Here is a 21,628-nt window from a genome sequence, read left to right as displayed (position 1 = left end):
GAACCTATTGAAATTACTATTGTTGTTGTGTCTATTAGTGTTATTGAAGTAGTTATTGCCTCTATTGTTGTGACGAAAATTATTTTGATAATACTTGTCTTTCTGTAGCCTGATGGTTTTGCTCGACTATCATTTTTGCTACGACGTCTGTTGCGTCACTAAAAGAGGTTGATGACAGAATTGCTTTGACTAAGTCTGAGCGCGTATTTAGCCTACAAATGTTTATTGACTGTTCCACTGCCATCTCGTGCGCTTTGGCTTTTGACATGCACTCAATAATTAAAGACCTCTCTAAAGCATCAGATAATTCCTCTACGCGTTTAGCAAATTTGGTTAAATTATTGTTGGTAACTTTGAGTGAAGCTATTTTTCCTGCGACGACTTTTGAATTGTCTGGCTTTATTGGACTATTAATCGCATCTTTAATTTCTTGGATAGATGTTATATTTGTCGGAATTGCTTCTTTTGCTTTCCCTTCGACCTTCGATTTAGCAAATGAAATAAAAGTTGGTATAAGATCTGGATCTGTATAGCCTTCTACTAATTCAATTTTTTCTATGAAGTAATCTAGCGCTAATGGGTCACCGTTATAATTTTCCCTGAATACGGGAGCACACGACCCAATAAAATTTTTCTTTTGCTCTGATGTAGCCATTATTGTTGCTTCTAGAAAATTACTACGAGATTGGTTGGAATTTGAAAAGTTGTTTAAAGCCCTAAAGATTGTTTGATGTAACGCCTGGGTTATCGAAACCACAGAAGTTTTCTTGTAATGAAATATTTTCCGTATGAGGTAAGGAACAACTTTGTTCACCGATAAGAATATCGAGTGTTTCTGGCTTTGCTGGGTCAGAAAATACTTTTTCTTCTTCAGAATGGATTTTGTGTACGTTAAAGGATTCTTTTTCTTCACGATCAGTGGCTGACATAAAAATGTTATCTTGGACGAAGTCGCGATAGTTAGTTGGTACTTTAACTGTGCAGTTGAGTTTTGTAAAACATGTTGAAATACAACTCTGTTCACAATTCACATATTCATGCACCCTTGTAAGATGTCAAATTTGAATTCAACATTTTTCCTTCTTCTCATTACTTTCAACAAATAAACTTCGTATTATATTTCGTGTTAAATAAAACTACTTTGTATTGAAGTTAAACATGTGTATATTGATTTTACTTGGATTAGAAGAAACTTCCACAGTGTTAAGTACACTATAAACTTCAAAAGTTCAACAAAACGTTTAATTAATTCTTCCCTACAACGTGATAAACTTTTATTCACAGCAACTGGCCTAGGTCGGTTTTCAAAATGACCATTTACCTCTACGAAAATCTATATATATAATAATAAGTGCACATTTTTGGTGTTACTTTTTAACTTGAGACCGGCTCCACCAAATTCAATCAAATTTCTACGGTATATTTGGGCTATCCTGCAGATGTTTTCTGTAAAGTTTGATTGAATTTGGTGCAGCGGTTCATGAGATATATCACACCAAGATACGGCTACGTTTCATACCAATAGATGGTGCTTATTTGCATATTTGCGTTATTTCATGAGATGGAATAGGTGGTGGTTATTTCCATTTTGCATTATTCAATGGAATTGACGTTTCTAGAATTATAATTTGACGTTCGTCATTTCACAAGTGAAAACCAAACGAAAAAAGAAGTAATTTGTTTTGTTTTGTTTTTTTTTTTTTAATAAAAACTGTGAAAAAAAATAAATGGACTGGATTTAAGTAAATTCGGTTTGTGAGTAATGTCCCACTAAAATTATTAAGTGTGATTTTGTTGTGTCAAAGGAACAACATTGTAATAGAATTGCGTTGCTTTACTTCAGAAACAACCAAGAATACAGTTGAAATAATCTTGGAAATTGCTGACCGACTGCATTCTGATGAAAATGTCATACATTTCGCATCGGCAAATTCATTTTTGGCTGGGATTTTGGCAACAAGAATTCAAGAGTGTCGAGTTCATCGCATTTTTTACGACAAAGCGATGATGCATTATTTCGGTCAATATTTTAGATTTCTCGAAATAAAAACCCCACATTCCGCAAAATTCAACTTCAAATGGTCGGTTCCTTACTGAAAATTTACAATATCTCTTCATTACACAACTGTCCCAACCAACAACGGTTCGGCGCAACGTGTTCAATCTTCTTTCACGACGAGAAATCATTGATTGGGAAAAATAATATACAGAATCGTTGACTGTTGCCATTCAACTTGCAAATTTACGACTACTGACTGATAGCCAAAAGATTTACATATACAATGTTTCTTCGAAATACGGAAACATTCGTCCACCTGTTTTCGAATCAATATCGCTACACTCTAAACTTTTTTGCCTATTTTTACAGCGATAATAGTACGCAACAGGTTACTCTTTATGTCTAAATTTAAGCACGCTAACTTAAGCAGATTTTTGTTGAATGGCTAAGCAACCAACTGCGTAACTTATTACACACAAAACTGTTTAAATTTGCAGCGCTTTTTGCTCTCTGTATTTCTTTTTTTTGTGCTATAAAAAATTTTTAATTCAAATACTTGTGTTTTAATTGGTGGAAAATAATTTATTTATTTTTTTCATAAGTCAAAAACAATTCAATACTTACTTATAAATATGTATATGTGTCAGTTTAAATCATATACTTGTATATTAATAGTTTAAATATAAATTCATGTGAATTAGTAATATAGTGGTCACAATATGTATTCGTAAGGAGTTTTTTAAATTATCACGTTTTTACTGAAACTTTAATAATTGTTTTTTGTGATAAAGATTTTGGTGGTTTTTGATATTTTTACTGGCAATTAAGCTAAACTTTGGTTATAATTTTTAAATGTACATATGTGAAAATTTTTTATTACCATTAAACAAACTGCAATATAAAATAAAATATAATATTGTTACGAATATTAGCAAAACTAAGGAGTGCTGCCAGCTCTAAGCCGATCTAAGCAGTGACGTGAATGCACATCAATAATTCAATCATTATGTATCTACATAAACGAATAAATAATTGCGTCTACACATATGTACACATTCCGACGAGCAACATTTACATACAAGGCAGCAAGAGATGAGATGTCACACACCGATGAATTTACTTATACGCTTATGTGTGTGCGGGAGACTGTAAATTACAAACACATGCATATACCTTATCTGAGTTGTCACAAGAGAGAGCAATAATTTGTGCACGTAGTTGTGGCTGGCGATTTTGTAGCCGAAACAACTAGTAACTTCTGGAAATCGAAGAGCCTAGAAGTATGCAGCGTAAACTATAAAAGCGGCGCCAGCGAGTAAGAAGTAATTCAGTTTGATTTGAATTGTCAAGCAGTTACGAGTAAGACGATATCTAGCGAGCAATAGCACTATTATTTTGAAAGTCAGTTTCCTTTAAGATATCAGTTTGGTTATTAAGCTATTCGTTGCACAGTTTGAGTGTTATTGTGAAGTACTTAATAAAGGCCATTTTTCCATCATTCAATATTGGAGTTATTTATTCAACAGTTTAGTGATTCGAACTTAGCAGAGGATTGCAAATAAGAGGATTTGCAAATAAAAATTCGTTACAATTTGGTGTCAGAAGAGGAATTGTTGAATAAATTCCAGAGGACAACAAGGACATGGCAAAGTTAAGTGAATTGAAGATCCCGCAACTGAAGAAGGAGTTGGAGAACCGTGGATTGAATACAACTGGCATTAAACTCGAACTTCAGGCACGACTACGAGAGGCAATGGAATTAGAAGGAATTGATGTGGAAGAGTATGTCTTTCATCTTGATGGCGAGGAGACAACAAAAATTGAAGAGAAAAACGAATCATCACAGACAATTACCAGCACAGACTTGAACATGATATTGGCTGCAATAACTGCTCAAACATCGACAGTAACATCTAAGATGGAAGCGCAAGAGGCACGTATAACAGAAATGTCATCACAAATATCCACCAACATGTCATCCCAACTGGAATCGCAGGAAACCCGTATAACATCACAATTGGAAGAGCAAAAGGCATATATGGCATCCCAGCTGGAAACACATGAGACACGTATTTCAGAAATGTCGACACAGATTGCATCAATGATGGAAACACAACTGAAAGAGCAAGAGGCGCGTATATCATCAAAACTCGAAGCGCGTATGGACGAGAAAATAACGCAGTTTGAAGAAAAATTCGAGGCAGAGGTGGATGCATTGAGAGGTCGTATACAGGAATTGCAACTTAATCGGCCGACTGCTTCAGCGAGCAATACGAAGGTAAAAACTCCATCTTTTGACGGTTCTCTTCCTTTCCAGGTCTTCAAGCTACAGTTTGAGAAGACCGCAGCAGTGAACAACTGGAATGCGGAAGATAAAGTTGCTGCACTATTCGTGGCATTGAAGGGGCCAGCAGCGGAAATTCTACAGACGATTCCCGAAGGAGAGCGGAACAATTATGAAGCATTGATGGCTGCTGTAGAACGACGTTATGGAAGCGAGCATAGGAAACAGATATTCCAAATTGAGTTGCAAAACCGCTACCAAAAAGCAAATGAAACATTGCAGGAGTTTGCTTCAGATATTGAAAGATTGGCTCATCTCGCAAATGCGGACGCACCCGTGGAATACACCGAGAGGGTAAAAATCCAGAGTTTTATAAATGGCATACGAGACGTGGAAACGAAGCGAGCTACACACGCGAACCCAAAACTGACATTTGCTGAAACGGTATCACATGCATTGACTCAGGAAACTGCCTCCCTATTAAGTAAACCAGCATATAAGGCTCATCGTGTAGAAGTAGAAAGGCCAGAATGGGTAGACACAATTTTGGAAGCACTGAAGGGATCACAACAGAAAAATGCCGGAGTTATTAAATGTTTCAAGTGCGGCAACCCAGGTCATATTGCACGACATTGCAGCACCGGTCCCAATAGCTCCAACAATGTGGGTGGTCGTAAACGCAGAGCTGAAGGAGATGAGCAAATCTCCAAGTCCACTCAATCGTTAAACTAAAGCGAGTCAGCCGCAAGGGGCGACAGCTGGCTCCCTCAATTGAATGCCCCATAATCTCTATCTCACAAATTGGAAGAAGGTCAAGCAGTCTTACCATCAGAGGGAATGTGGATGGTAAAGAGCGTGTACTGACTGTAGATACGGGGGCATCTCATTCCTTGATTCGATCTGATTTGGTCTACAGGGGAATAAAGTCATTACCTGGAGCGAGGTTGCGTACGGTCACAGGCGAATATAACCAAGTTCAGGGAGAAGTAATATGTGAAGTCCTAATTGGGAAGGTCATGGTTCTACACAAATTCGTTGTGGCGGAGATCGTTGATGAAGTCATATTGGGAGTGGACTTCTTGGTTGACCATGACATCAGGATCGATATGCGGAGAAAAATTATGCGCTATAAGAACCAGGACATACCACTTAACTGTAGTTTGGAAAAAGGGTTCAGCAGTAATCGGGTACTGGTGGAAAAGAATCGACAAAGACCACGAAAGTCGAAGGCAAAGGTTGATAGATCGAATGGGCCAAATAAAACAAAATCAAAAGTACCTGCGAGAGAAACACTGGCATTGACAAAACCTAAAAGACGCAGGAAAATGAAGCAACGAATTTTCGAGAAGGAATGCGAGGGTAGTTTCAATCCAGAGCGCACTACTGTGGGGAAACGTGGGAACGATACTGATTATGCAAAGCAAATCCGTCCAGCGCAAGCTCTACGAAGTAGTTCATCGGCCAAACAACAGAGTGTAAAGGAACGAACCAGGGTATTGAGTGGTACGATGAAACACAGGTACCATGAGAACAATAATTCGAAAAGTTTCTTGGCGGGAGATTTGGTACTGTTATACAACCCTCACCGGCGGAAAGTTGTTCCATCCAAATTTCGGTGCAGTTGGGAAGGCCCGTACAAGATTGTGAAGAAGCTCAGTGATACCATCTACCGCATACAAAGCATTGAGAAACCACGGAGTAGAAGAGTGGTACATTTGGCGATGCTAGCAGCGTTTAGATCGAGAGATTTGTCTGATCGGGACGATCAGACTTAGGTGGAGGGCAGTGTTACGAATATTAGCAAAACTAAGGAGTGCTGCCAGCTCTAAGCCGATCTAAGCAGTGACGTGAATGCACATCAATAATTCAATCATTATGTATCTACATAAACGAATAAATAATTGCGTCTACACATATGTACACATTCCGACGAGCAACATTTACATACAAGGCAGCAAGAGATGAGATGTCACACACCGATGAATTTACTTATACGCTTATGTGTGTGCGGGAGACTGTAAATTACAAACACATGCATATACCTTATCTGAGTTGTCACAAGAGAGAGCAATAATTTGTGCACGTAGTTGTGGCTGGCGATTTTGTAGCCGAAACAACTAGTAACTTCTGGAAATCGAAGAGCCTAGAAGTATGCAGCGTAAACTATAAAAGCGGCGCCAGCGAGTAAGAAGTAATTCAGTTTGATTTGAATTGTCAAGCAGTTACGAGTAAGACGATATCTAGCGAGCAATAGCACTATTATTTTGAAAGTCAGTTTCCTTTAAGATATCAGTTTGGTTATTAAGCTATTCGTTGCACAGTTTGAGTGTTATTGTGAAGTACTTAATAAAGGCCATTTTTCCATCATTCAATATTGGAGTTATTTATTCAACAGTTTAGTGATTCGAACTTAGCAGAGGATTGCAAATAAGAGGATTTGCAAATAAAAATATTCGTTACAATATCTATGAAGTATTTTCAATGTGGGAAATAAGCGTGTTTATTTTTCTTAAATTATTCATATTGTAACGAATTTACTTGGAAATCCTCTTATTTGCAATCCTCTGCTAAGTTCGAATCACTAAACTGTTGAATAAATAACTCCAATTTGTAATAATGCAAAATGGCCTTTATTAAAGTACTTCACAATAACACTCAAACTTCGTTGCAGCTTTCTTAATAACCAAACTGATTGATAAATCAAATGAAACTCTACTATTCAAAATAATACTGCTATTTCTCGCTAGATATCGTCTTAATCGAAACTGCTTGACAACTCAAACAAACTGTGTTTAGGCCACAGGCCTAAATATATCTCCCCCCCCCCCCCCCCCCCCCCCCCTCCCTCGTAACATAACTTTCTTTGGTTATTTTCTTTTGTTACTACCACCCACATATTCTTGTGATCAATATACACACGGGCATGTGTGAGTGGTAGTACGTATGTATCCTAGATTTTTACCGCTGTGAGCCCGCAGTACAGCAACTTTGTTGCCGGGAAATCCAACGAAGGAGCTATATCGTGGGTTCATCGGCTCATGTAGCAAAGAGTCTCGTCCTCTTTGAATCCAGCAGCCAGCAAAGGTACACGTAATCGCCCGTTCACGTAAGTTGTCAATTTCATAAAATATATTTAATAATTTCCGAAAATATATTTAATATTTTCATTTTCACAACATCTGTTACAATCTTCCTTAACACTTGTTGTATTTACATACATTGGATAAAACAACACTGTGAATTACTTTTCATTAATGCGAAACCTTTTTGGTGTTTTTATTTCCTTCCTTTTTTCGCCTTAACGTGGGTGCGCGCCGTTGCCACCACGCATTTGTCCGTGGTCCTTCGAGCCGGAAATAAGAGAACCAGATATTACAATACAGTCCACTCCACTCCTTTAGAGAACATCGAAGAAGCAGTAAAATCGTGATATAATCAAAGCGAATCTTCAGCATTAAGTCAAGGAAGCATAGAAAACAGTGGTGATAAAGTCAAGAAGCACGCCTTTGTACAAGAAGCTCGCAATTATTATTCACACAGGAATACATTGTTATCAGCAATTTGCACACAACAACTCTCTTGGTGATACCAGCAAGTTCATACTGGAAACGACAACATCAAAAAATTTGAATCAGTACTCCGGATAATCAACAGAACGAAGGTACGTGGTTTTATAAACATTCCGTGCTAGGAAGGGTTTTCCTTTTCACTTTTTAATAAAAATTTCAAAAAATAAAATTATAAATCTGTGGAAAGTGTTTCCCATTATTGAAACCGTGCAAGTAGTTTTGTTGTGAAGTGAGGTCTTATTTGTGCAAAATAGAAAAAAAAGCGCTTAACGCAGTTATTTAAAGTTTGTGCATCACGCCTTGTGACTATCCGGAATAATCCCCCACCAGCGGTAAGATTTTCCGGACACAGCTCAAGGTAGCACAACACTGCTCTAAAAGGTTAACATAACCTCAACACCGCTTAGCGCCACCTTTCTAATTTCGTTTTTGCAAAATTTTTATTTTCAAAATATTCACCGAAATAAATTTTGATCTGCTAAGGTTATTTAATCAAAGAAATTAATCTAATTTGCGCGCACATTCAATTAAACAAATTTTTCCACATAAAAATCACTTGCGCCTATTTACACCGGCAGTAAGTTTGCAATTTAGTTTGTTGCTTTATCACAAAGTGCACTTAGTTTCATACACACATATTATTTTTGTTGTTTGGGTGGCCAATAGCCTTATTCCTTGCACAATTATTTGAAAAATTGAAGAATTATTATTCTCATTTGCGGCAATACACAAATCAGTTTTTACTGATCTAATTTTTGTGATACAAAAGTTCACAGTCCTTGGTTAAAGTACCAAAAGTCCATAACAAGCGTTCATATATTTTTATTTTCACTGACACAATTTTTGCACTAGCCAGTACTTATTGGCTTAGACAAGTCATTAGCAAATCTGCATTAGCACATTCCTTAACATTTACGTGGGACATGTTCACTGCTATATATATTAATAATAGCAAACTCCATGCAGTACAAAAACTATACTATTTAAGGCAAAAAACCCAAGGGGAGGCCAAAGAAATAGTGGAACGGTGTTCCTTAACGACAGACGGTTTCGATACAGCGTGGAAAAATTTATGTGACCGATACGAAAACAAACGTATCTTGGGCAATGCCCAATTAAAAATTATTTTTAGTTTAAAAGCAGTTGAGAGTGAATGCGGTAGCTCCATTAAAAAAACTGCAACGTGAAATTAACAATTGTATCTCAGCGCTTCAATGTCACAAGATTGACATATCAAACTGGGATGCAATTCTAACGTATTTGTGCTCCACAAAACTGCCAGAAACCACACTGGCTCTATGGGAACAAACCATAGAAAATAAAACAGAAATTTCAAAATGGGCAGACATGGATAAATTGTTATCCAGCATATTCCAAACGTTGGAAACTGTCGTAGATATAAGAGGGGATACGGTTTCAAAACCCTCTAAGCCACATGCTTCTCGTTCCTCGGCAGATAAATCGTCGAAACGATTAGGGTCCTACCAGACAAGTGCAAGTGTAGCCAAACCTACGTGTAAGATGTGCAAAAGTCCTGCACATCGAATTTCAAAGTGTGAAAAGTTCTTACGTTTTAACACCCAATAAACGGTTTGAACAAATTAAGAGCAGCCGTGGATGTATAAACTGCCTTTCTGCTGGCCATTCGGTAACAAAGTGCACCAGTCAAATGAACTGTGCCACATGTCATTTAAGACATCATACGCTGCTTCATATTTCGAATCAGCCAAAACCAACAAATACTTCTGACACTTTCGGAGCATCTACCTCACGGGAAGCTCAAATACGACGCAATGCTGAAAGAGAAAATGCTCCGATTAATAATGTGAACTTGCTAATACAAATAAAGGGGTATTACTAGGGACAGCTCAGGTTAATATTCATTTTAATGGTGTTGACTATTCGGCGAGAGCCCTAATAGACTCGGGATCTGAATGTTCATTCATTACCGAGAAACTAAAGCGCAGAATTAATCTGTCATCAAAACACATGCATGCCCAAGTTTCGGGCATCAATAATACAATGTCTGCACAAGTAAAAGAAGCGTGCAACATACAACTGCGGTCACCAACCGACCCATTAATCAAGATCAATACGATCATGCTGGTTTTACCACAATTAACAGGGAATCTTCCAACTTGCCAAATAAACGCAATGACTAGGCAAGCATTCCCTGACTTAGTACTGGCTGACAAAAGATTCTTTGTCAATGAGCCAGTAGATCTAATTCTGGGCGGAGACATATACCCCCAAATTATGTTAGGCGGCATTAGGAAAGATGTGCTAAACACATTAATAGCACAGGAAACGGTGTTCGGCTGGATTTTGACAGGCCGGACAGATGCGGTTGATACAAATAAGACCCTAGTTTCATATTTTAACGAGGTCACTTTAGACCAACAACTGGCGGCTTTCTGGGAGATAGAGGAAATTCCAAAGAAGAGGAGCATCAATAAAGATGATACCTACTGCGAGGAGCTATACAAATCCACAACAGTTCGGAACAACGATGGCAAATACGTAGTCTCCTTACCCTTTAGGAAAGAATTTAGCCTAGGCCCCTCATTAAGAAGTGCGTGTTCTCAATTCTATCGCAACGAGACTTGCGAAAAACCCAGTCCTTCAAACGGAATACAATAGAGTTGTATCCGAATATGAAACCTTAGGGCACATGAAACAAATAGGCAATATTTCGCCAGACCCAAATGACTGTTACTTCCTACCTCACCATGCTGTTATAAAGGAGGGAAGTACAACGACAAAAGTCAGAGTCGTATTTAATGCATCTTGTCCTACCACTAATGGCAAAAGTCTTAACGATGCCTTATATCCAGGTCCGATTCTTCAATCCGACCTGACAATCCTTATACTACGTTGGCGGCTGTTCAAATACGTATTTAACAGCGACATAGAGAAAATGTACCGCCAAATATGGGTCAATGAAGACCAAACAAAATATCAGCGAATCATATTTCGCAAATGCCCCAAAAACCCAATTAACATTTACGAATTGAAAACGGTAACCTTTGGTGTTAATTGTGCTCCGTATCTTGCGATTCGGACGCTGCACCAACTAGCAGATGACGTCGACATCGCATCCAATGGCAGCAGATATTCTGCGAAATTGCATGTACGTTGATGACGTACTCGCCGGTGGACACAGCAACGAAATTGCAATAAAGGCAAGGGACGAAATATCATCGGCATTGCAATCGGCAGGTTTCCCTTTGCAAAAATGGACGTCCAACTGCAAGAAAATTTTACAGGGTATACCGAAGCAACACTTATTAAGCGAGGATTTTCTTGAGTTTGAAGACACCAGTATGGTAAAAGCACTCGGCATTAAGTGGAACGCGCATTCTGACCTATTCTATTTTACTGCTAAATCTTTTGAAACCAGCGATGCCATCACAAAAAGGGCTATACTTTCTGCGATTGCAAAGCTGTTCGACCCTCTTAGCTGGCTGGCACCAGTGGTAATTGTAGCCAAGATTATAATGCAAAATATTTGGTTGGAAGGCACGGGTTGGGACGAAGAAGTATCACAAACTACTCTAGATCGTTGGACCGCATTTATGCAAGAATACGGAAAAGTCAACGATATCCGCATACCGCGATGGGGTCATTTTACCCCAAAGGACAGCGTCGAAATACATGGATTCAGCGATGCCTCGGAAAAAGCATATGCCGCCACTGTTTTCCTGAATGTACAAACAATGGATCAAGTCTTCACCAACCTGTTGATGGCCAAAACGAGAGTAGCCCCCGGTCAAAACCATATCATTGCCGCGACTGGAACTCTGCGGCGCAGTCCTACTTGCAGAAATTATAGAGTCGGCCATAGAAAATATGCAACTTTCAAACATTAAAGTAACCCTTTGGACAGATTCGACTATAGTACTGGCATGGATCCGAAAACCACCATGTTCGTGGTCAACGTTCGTGGCACATCGAATAATTAAATCATCGATAAAGTAGGAGACAAAGTATGGCGGCACGTAGACTCCGCGTCAAATCCTGCAGATTTGGCGAGCAGAGGCCTCTACGCTTCGGACCTAATAAACAATTCTTTGTGGTGGCAGGGACCTTCTTGGTTACAAGAAGACAACGAAAATTGGCCAACACAAGAAGAAGATTACAATACGAATATGGAGGAAAAGAGGGTGAAAGTTCATACAACTTCGGTCAAAAATAACTTTGATATTCTAGATAGGTTTTCCGATTTACCAAGGGCTTTTCGGGTTATATCCTATATTCTTCGGTTTTTCCAGAATACGCACGCAACAACTAAAGCCTCCTTTAAAAGGGATTCTCATTCGATAGCTCCTGACGAAATAGAAAAAACAACAAGAAGATTGATAACAATATGCCAGAGGCAACATTATCAAGAAGAGTACGCAAATTTGAAGTCAGGAAAACTACTAAATGGGAAGAGTGAGACTTTACCCCTGAGCCCATATATAGACGAAGAAGGCATCATTCGAACTGTGGGGCGGACTGGGGCATACAAAGACATGTCCCATAATGAAAGTCATCCCATTATTCTTCCTTATACTTGCAGGTTATCCAGACTTACAGTCCAATCCTCTCATAAGACCACCCTGCATGGAGGGAACCAGCTGATGCTACGTCATATCCGCACTCAGTACTGGGATCCCACGTGTTAAAATAATGATACGGTCTGTTATCCACAACTGTAAGGTCTGTACTATTTACAGGAAGCAGACACAAACGCAACTTATGGGGATCCTCCCGAAGGAGCGCACCACCTTTTCTAGGGCCTTCACCAACACCGGGGTAGATTTCGCGGGACCGTTCGATATAAAATCCTACCGAGGGAGGGGATGTCGAATTTCAAAAGGATATGTTTGCCTGTTTGTCTTCTTTTCTACGAAAGCCATCCATCTAGAAGCGACAAACGACCTTAGTACCGGGTCCTTCCTAGCTGTCTTCGCCAGATTTGTATCCTGGCGAGGCTGTCCAAAAAACGTTTACTCCGACAATGGTACTAACTTTGTCGGAGCTTCGCGATCTTTACGATCCGAGTTTAAAGTATTTCTGCGAGAAGCAAGGGACGGAACTTTGAATAAATATAGCCATCACATTATAGAATGGCATTTTATACCGCCAAGCGCTCCTCACATGGGAGGTTTGTGGGAAGCGGGGGTAAAAAGTTTTAAGACCCACTTTAAAAAGATCGCGTCCGATCATAAATATACTTTCGAAGAGTTTATAACCCTCTTATGTCGAATTGAGGCCTGCCTCAACTCGAGACCTCTAAGTCCCTCATCCAGCGACCCTTCCGACCTGGAGCCGCTTACTCCAGGCCATTTTCTCGTAGGTGGGCATCTTTTAGCTCCACCTGAACTCGACTGTAGGGAAAACCCTGCCTCCATTGTAAACCGATGGCAAAAGATGAAAGCCCTTCATGAAACCTTTTGCAAAAGATGGAAATCGGAATATCTCACCGAGATCCAGAAACGGTATAAATGGAAACATCCACAATCCAACTTAAAACCTGGGGACCTAGTCGTCATAAAAGAGGATAACCTACAACCAAACGAGTGGAGAATGGGCAGGATCGTCAACACACATCCCGGTTCTGATAACCGTGTACGTGTTGTTGACGTCAATACAATTAAGGGACAAATTAGCAGACCAATCGCGAAACTGGTCCTACTTCCGCCCAACGACAACGAAAATGAACTTTAATAGCCCACACTCCTTTATCCAATAACTCAGCTCTCGTTCACCCCGAACGAGGCCAACACACAAATAACCCAGCTCTCGTTCACCCCGAACGAGGCCAACAAACCAATAACCCAGCTCTCGTTCCCCAGAACGAGGCCAACAGAACTCTAACTCAGATTCATTATCTGCCACAGAATCCGCAATCAAATCCCCCATATATCATATCCCATATGAACAAAGCTTCCAAATTTAAAGGTATTTTCGAGTAAGAAACTAATGTATCGTCGGGAGGAAAATGTACCTTAAATGTGATTATTCTTAAATAATCACTTATGATTCATATTTCGAACATTTACTGGGTATAACCCAAATTATTTCCAAAAAGGCAGTGGTATGTTGACACTAGCATCTGCCTATTTTATAATTACCGCTGAACATACTTTCAAAAACAGTGGAAGTGCTGGAGGGTATAAATTTATGACCTCCAACAGGTTTGGCATTTACTTCTTCACCAATAATAAAACTGCAATCAACTGATGAGGAATCTTAGGTTATGCCAATCTTCAATGTTAGATTGTGCTGTATTGCCTAGAAGGCGTAGTACGTGACGTGCAATTCCTGGTTTTCTTTTGTGTTTGAGGGTCGGATTTTATTGTCAATGTAACAAATGACAATGAAAAATTAATTATTTGCAATAATTTACGAAAATAGAAGAACACCATAAATAATAAAGATTTAATTTTTGCTGCATTTGCAATAAAGGATAATAGGCTTTGCTTGATTAGGCACAACATCTACATATGAGTAGTTGCATGCAGTATACTTTGATTGTCCTAATGGTTAAGGAGGAAACGGCTGCTATCCATTTTAACTACTTTTGTAAAAGCGTAATAATTGCTTGGGGTTGCTAACTGAGGTTCGCTTAATGAAGCGAGTGGCTCGGTATCTTTCATTTTAAAAAAAATTACCCAATTAATGGTGCATAAAGCGCATGCGGTTTCCTTTATTTACAGGAGAAACTAATATCCGAAGTCAATATCCTTTTTTTCTGGTGTGGGGGATTTTCAACAATGTGAATACATACAAGTGGCGAATGTTTGATAAAAACGTTCACAACAGTAAACAGCCTCGATCACTTCTTCAATCGCTGTTCGAGTACTTAAATCGTCTGCTCAATGGTCCTTTTCAACCATTTTGTAGACCATTGGTATATTGCATTAGTTGCATATTTTAACATGTTTGCATAATTAATCAATTAACTTGATTTTCAAAAATTAATATTAATATTTAGTCTGATTTTCTGTACGCACATTTAAAAGAAATGCTGAGTTAAAACATAAATGTTCAATTTATGGCACTTCAATTTATGGCAATGGAGGGATAGGAAGATTTTTCACTAGTATGTATTCCCAATGGTTTTAAATTTTTTGTTACATATACATACATTAATAAAACACTCACCGATCTAATACCGAAACGTGCACCGCATTTTAAAAGCTCACAGCGCTATGAAAGTACAGTGCAACGTGAAGTTGTAAGAAGTCCCAATCCTATTGAATTGGCTCAATTTACCACCGCCAGTCATGTGCTTTTGTATGACATCCTTGATGAGCAACATTTCACCTTGTTTCATGGTCAAGTCATCTTCCGTGTGGAAGCTTAACACCTCCTACGAAATCAAAGGTAAAGTTTGAAATAATTAGAACAAATTTAAAACTTCATACTATAAAAAAAAAAAAAAAAAATACATACACGTACCTGGACGGAATTATGAGTTCAAGGCAATAGGCGGAACTTCTTTCGACACCACATCCTCTACTCGCTGTTTCACTTTATCATCATGAGCTAAATATAGAGACTGCGGCCACTCAAGGGCTAAAGCCTATTGTTTGCTCTTTTTGGAAACCTCTTCATCGAAAATAGCATCCTCCTTCATTTCAAGTACAGAAGATAAATCCCATTCAGTTGCGGGCAGAGGTTGTGAAATGAAACGTGCCGCAGACGCCACAGCACGTTTAGCGTGCTTTGTAATGCCACTACCTCCCATACAGAGCTTTCTGGTACATTGAATTTTGTAGGTTCGCGTTCCTCCATTATGAAAAGATCACGAGAAACTTCTATGGGCGCTTGCGCACAAATTAACCTTTTCAAGCCCGAATGACGTAGTATTAAATGGCCAATAAGATGTAAAATTATAATAGCATCCTGTGGGGGTGCAATTAAGCTGAGACGTGCTAAACGTTTAACAAATGCTGCCACCAAGTTCTCGGGTAGATGGGTAGAACTTAGAAAAATATCGGCCAAGTAGAATAGGCGCTCTTTAAATTTTGTATGAAAAATTTCTGGTTCGAACATTGACTATAGCTTTTCATATATGATGAGGGACTGAGGGGCATAGCACATTTGCATATTCAGAAATTTCATCTTCCACAGTCCAAACCATACGTTTTACCACCCTGTATTTATCAACGTCAGCGAATTTCAAAGAAATCAGGATTACCTTTCAACTTTTATTTAAAAAAGGGAACAGCTTATTTTCGTTAAATATAAATAACTCTCAGTTTCGAACAGCTCGTCTTTTTTCAACACACTACGCTTACAAAAGCGAAAGACCTATAATTTTTGAAATTACAAAAAAAGGCGTTCGTTTTGCAGTACGCTTTGATATTTAGTGTTGTGGATGACTGAGAAAGGGTATACTATGCATGTATTGAGTTGGTTAATTTTAACTTTAAGCGGAACACTAATCAAGCTTTCAAATCTCAGTTGATTTTTATGCAGTTACTTTTTCTTGTATATTGTAATTATTTGAATATTTTACCCTGATTGAATTTACGTCCATCCTTATCGGTACCTGTCCAAGAAAAATATTGCTGCACTAATTTTTTAGTTTCTTCCGAATTGGCATCCAATTTCTTCCATGCATAACAATCGTAACCAAGTTGCCAATCGGGTGATAGTGTGAAGGATAATTCATGACCGCGCCACACCCAAACAGATTCAAAACGATGGAGGCTCACTTTAAAAAATTGAAAGTGATATCTGAATCCCCAAAACGAAAGAAATGTATGCCCAACAATGACTTCAGTTTGTCTTCGAGTCAGGGGCAAAGCTGTCCTCCTACGAATGTCCCTTCAACCGAGTTGACTAATACGAACAGGCTAACCAAAGACGATATGAACAATGCAGCTCAGGAATCTCCACAAGAATCTCCACAAGGTTGTGTCGAGACTTCCAGTGAGACGATCTCTGGCAAATTAAACGATGCACGAACTAATAGTGGTTCCTTTGCGGCTGTTTGTTCTACGGCACCAATGTTGATTTCGCTGGACTCCCCAATTCATCCTACACCTCCACCGGTATCTTTAGCTCCAACAATAACAGTTACCGATACTGGGGTTTTTTGCTAGCGATACAAGTGTACCTGAAAAAAATAGTACGGGCTCGATAACCAACGCTATAACGGCCGCACCTTCCCAGCTCTCTGGTGCGCTATCCGCTACTCCTTTGCAGGTGACTGCCGTGCCACCTCGTAGGGCTGTATTTGTGTCCCGATTACACGCCTCGCTTACCGAAAATGACATTGCTCATTATGTTTGCTCTAAACTTGGTGTTGCACCCACTAGTAACATCAATGTGTATAAATATAACTTTAAATATGAGAGAGACATCTCCTCATTCAAAATATCCCTTTCAGATGAATATTTCGATAAGGTACTTGATTCCTCTTTTTGGCCCAAGCATACTGTGGTTCACTTGTTCACGAGAAAAGCGAGGGCCGAACCTGTTTTATTACAGCCAAAAAACGGTATGACGAACACAGTAATAACAACACAACGGTAATTGCTGATCTGTCCCGTCTTCTCATTAATAAAATGTTCGTGGTTTACGATCAAAACTTGTTCCATTCTTCCTTAATTCTTTCAACTTTTCTGCACAAGTTGTAGCTTTTACGGAGACCTGACTAAAGCCTGATAATTACAATTCTGAGGTTTTTTCAAATAAATATACTGTTTATCGGCGTGATCGCATCTCTAGAGCGGGAGGTGTCCTTATTGCTGTTGAATCTAACCTATCGTCCGAGTTGATTTCGCTGGACAATATCTCTCATATCGAATTCATAGCAGTTAGGCTTTCATTCGGTAGCTATAGCGTAATTGTTTGCTGTTCGTACATACCACCTCGTTCGGATATGGATGTTTATGCTAGTCATAGCTCGGCCATCTGTGATTTGCATTCGCAGTTGGGAGATAACGATCGACTTGTTGTTGTTGGTGACTTTAACTTACCAACAGTTAGTTGGGTTAATATAAGTGATTTAAACTTTTTAACTCCCACTGCTCAACATGAATTTCTCAATTGCTTGTTAGACTCATCTCTTTTACAGATTAACAATGTTCCAAATAGTGGAAATAAAATGCTGGATTTAGTATTTGTGGATGGCTCGGTGGGTACTGCCCTTACGCAAATACCACCTTTATCCCTTCCAGAAGACCCTCTTCACCCTACGCTAGAGATATCACTTGATATCAGCCTACCCCGTAGGATTCAAGTACAGTCTCGTCCCCGATCTAGATGCTTCTACAAAACGAATTTCATTATGCTCAATGATCTGTTGGCTTCCCATGATTGGTCGGATATCTATGCTTGCACTGATGTCGATTCGGCTATCTCTATATTTTACAGTACGCTTGATAGCTTCTTTGATACCTGCATTCCTACTCGCTATACCCTATGTTCGAATAAGCCCCCTTGGTTTTCAAGGCAACTTATCAGACTTAATAACATCAAATCTAGGCTTTATAAGAGGTTCAAGAAATCTGGAGCATCTGCAGACCTCTCTAAATATCTAATAGCTCGTTCTAAATTTCATCGTCTTAATCAGCTTTGTTATAAAAAGTACTTGAGTTGTTGTAAAGCCCAATTTTTTAGAAATCCAAAAAAGTTTTACAGTTTCGTAAATTCAAAGCGGAAAACTTCTGGGTATCCTTCCTCATTAACCTTTGGAGGTAAAAAAGCTTGCACTGATGACGACGTTGCTGAACTATTTTCTGAGTTCTTTAAGTCCACGTATTCATCCAGTGGTTTTCATTCTGGTCAATATCCATATCGCTTAGATAGCTCGAATTACATTAGGAATCCTGCTATTGATGGTAATATTGTTCTTCAGAGTCTTCAATCTTTGAAGCCCACCTTTTCTCCGGGACCGGACCGTGTTCCTAGTTGCGTGCTTAGGTACTGCGCCGAAAACATGTATGAGCCTATTTTAAAAATTATTTGAGCTATCTCTGGGATCTGCGTCATTCCCGGCACTTTGGAAACAGTCTTTTATTATACCCCTGCATAAAAAAGGTAGTAGGTCAAAAGTTGAAAACTACAGGGGTATTGCTAAACTTTCAGTCATTCCTAAAGTCTTTGAACAGATTGTCACCAATCAACTGCAATATCAGTGTTCTAGTCTTTTATCTCCATGCCAACACGGTTTTATTCGTCAAAGGTCAACCACTACAAATTTGCTTGTATTCACCTCTATAGTTATGGAAGGATTTTTAGCGAACAAGCAAACGGATGTCATCTACACGGACTTCAGCAAAGCATTTGATACCGTCAACCACGAGTTGCTTATTCATAAGCTTGATTTACTGGGCTTTCCGTCTCACCTATTAATGTGGCTGAAAAGCTATCTTTCTAACCGGACCCAAAAAGTCCTGTTCAAGTGCAATCTGTCGGAATCGTTCGGAGTTTCCTCCGGCGTACCCCAGGGAAGTCACCTAGGCCCTTTGCTCTTTGCCCTTTTCATTAATGACTTGCCACAGACAATATTATATTCCCATACTATAATGTATGCGGATGATGTAAAACTTTGCTACACTTACTGTCCTACCGATTTGAGTTCCTTGGATCTTCTTCAGGCCGACTTGGACTCGTTCCAATGTTGGTGCACAACAAATTTATTAGCTTTAAATTGCTCTAAATGTAAGCATATGACATTTCACCGAGTGAAGCCAGCATTGAAATCTTATGTAATAGATGGTACGCCTTTGGAGCGTATATCTATTGCAAATGATCTAGGTGTCCTTTTTGAACCGAAATTGAATTTTAACATGCATATTTCATCTATAGCCAACAAAGCGTTGGGTTTACTTGGATTTGTTAAAAGATGGGCTAAAGAGTTCGATGATCCGTACCTCACTAAGGTTCTTTACACATCGCTGGTTCGTCCAATACTCGAGTATTGCTCATGCGTTTGGTCCCCTGTTTCCCAAAAGCATATAAAGCGTCTTGAGTCAGTTCAAAAGCAATTTTTGATATTTACATTGCGCGGCCTTAATTGGGACTCAAGTCTCCACCTTCCTCCATACAGAAGTAGACTTCTTCTTATTAACTTACCCACTCTGGAAAATCGGAGAATATTACTGGGGGTATTGTTCATCCATAAGCTCATTATTGGAGAAATTGATTCCGCGGACCTCCTCAGCCGCTTGTTTTTTGCGGTTCCCCCTAGAGTATCCAGACACTACGTTCCTTTCTATTTACCCCTTTGTCTACGAAACTTTGCTAAAAATAATCCTCTTCTTATCTGGTGCGCGCACTACAATGACTTGTATAGCTGCATCAGTCTTGAATGTACTTTTGCCACTATACGTAATGCAATACTTGCCTATCTAATTTAAGAGATGCAAGCTAATTTAATTTGCCGGCATTTTATTCCTTCGATAAAAAACAGGAACTATCTCGCTTAAGGATGGAGGAACATTTATCAACATGTATCATTAAGAAGGAACAAGACAGTACTGTGTTGATTGGAATCTGGTGCATTCCAACAACGTAAAAAACATGCTTTTTCATGAGTCACTGACCGGAATCGTATGCATTCCGGCAGTATAATCTTATGGGTCAGGCATCGAGCTGATTGGAATCCGGTGCATTCCAAAAACACAGGTCATGTTACTTTTTTATGCCTTGTGATGGAATATCCTCATTACACTACTCTTAGCACTGCCGTATTCCCATGACATGCTGATTGGAATCCACTGCATTCCGAAATCATGCTGAGCGGAATCTGATGCATTCCGCCAGTATAAGATTTCGGCATAAGATCTTATTTCTGCTCATATTTCTTATTATTATTATATTCTGAAATTAAATAGTAATGTTCATTAATCTTTCTTTGTTTGTAATATAACATTGTTGAAAGCTCGATATATCTTAAATTTTATCTTTTGAGTTGTATATTTATATATCTTTTATATTATGCAGTCGACCATAGTTTGTCGTCGACTTTAAATAATAAATAAATAAAATAAATAAAAAAATAAATAAATATGGTACTGTCATTATCCTCACCAAACAGGTACACTGAAGCAAAGGCTTGCTTACGCATTTTATCGAGACGTTGAAACATACCAGTGATGAGATTGCACGACATAAACACTTTTGTAAGCTCACTATTATATTTATATTCACCGAACCAGATAGAGTAATTTTGTGGATCGAATTTTTGCCAAAAGTAGGGAATGGAAACAGATTCATCCTCGTTGGAGTATGAACGTTTGAAATAATCGAAATTGAATGTGCCTATTGGGAGGGAATCGAAATGATTTAAGTAGCTACGTGTCAAAGGATAAGCAACTATTATACCCAACTGTCCACTATAAATACAAATAGCATAATCATTTAATAACTGTGCTATCCATGGTGCAACCGTGTCCATTACATCCTTTTTCAAAACTGTTCAACTTTATTTTCTTTATCCAAATCATGAAAAGTCCTATTACCTTCATGTTTACTATATAAATCACGTACGGTGCTGCTGGGACTTGCGCCACCACTATTTCGGCCACTGCCTAGAACATTGTGATGCAGGTCAAGTACTGTCGTGGCACTTGAGGAATTGGAGCTTGAAGCACCACCGCTACGATCACGCGTTGGATGATGTATAGCGGAAATTTGTAGCGTGATTGTTGTTCACGTTGCTCGCGTGGTTGTTGATAATTGTAAAAGTTTGTACTTGTGAAAGTGGTATGGGTCACCGTGACGTAACTCAGTTTGGACTCCACCGCTTGTATGTCCATGATATTCATT

At 38.9% G+C, this 21,628-nt stretch overlaps 1 long non-coding RNA gene across 1 annotated transcript in view; it reads right to left on the bottom strand.

Annotated features, from left to right (window-relative positions):
• Window positions 1-15,417, bottom strand: part of LOC137240173 (uncharacterized) — a 52,480-nt gene extending 37,063 nt beyond the window's left edge. Inside the window, exons 1-2 of the long non-coding RNA XR_010949620.1 lie at window positions 15,302-15,417; window positions 15,005-15,212 (exon numbers count right to left, since the gene is read on the bottom strand). This is a non-coding gene — a long non-coding RNA (uncharacterized lncRNA). The remainder of the gene's footprint in view (window positions 1-15,004; window positions 15,213-15,301) is intronic.
• Between the last annotated feature and the right edge of the window lie 6,211 nt (window positions 15,418-21,628).

The sequence above is a fragment of the Eurosta solidaginis genome, chromosome 1, assembly GCF_040869045.1.
Source record: "Eurosta solidaginis isolate ZX-2024a chromosome 1, ASM4086904v1, whole genome shotgun sequence".
NCBI lineage: Eukaryota > Metazoa > Arthropoda > Insecta > Diptera > Tephritidae > Eurosta > Eurosta solidaginis.
Note: the sequence above shows the minus strand (reverse complement) of the source record. Positions and strands in the feature narration are given on the sequence as shown.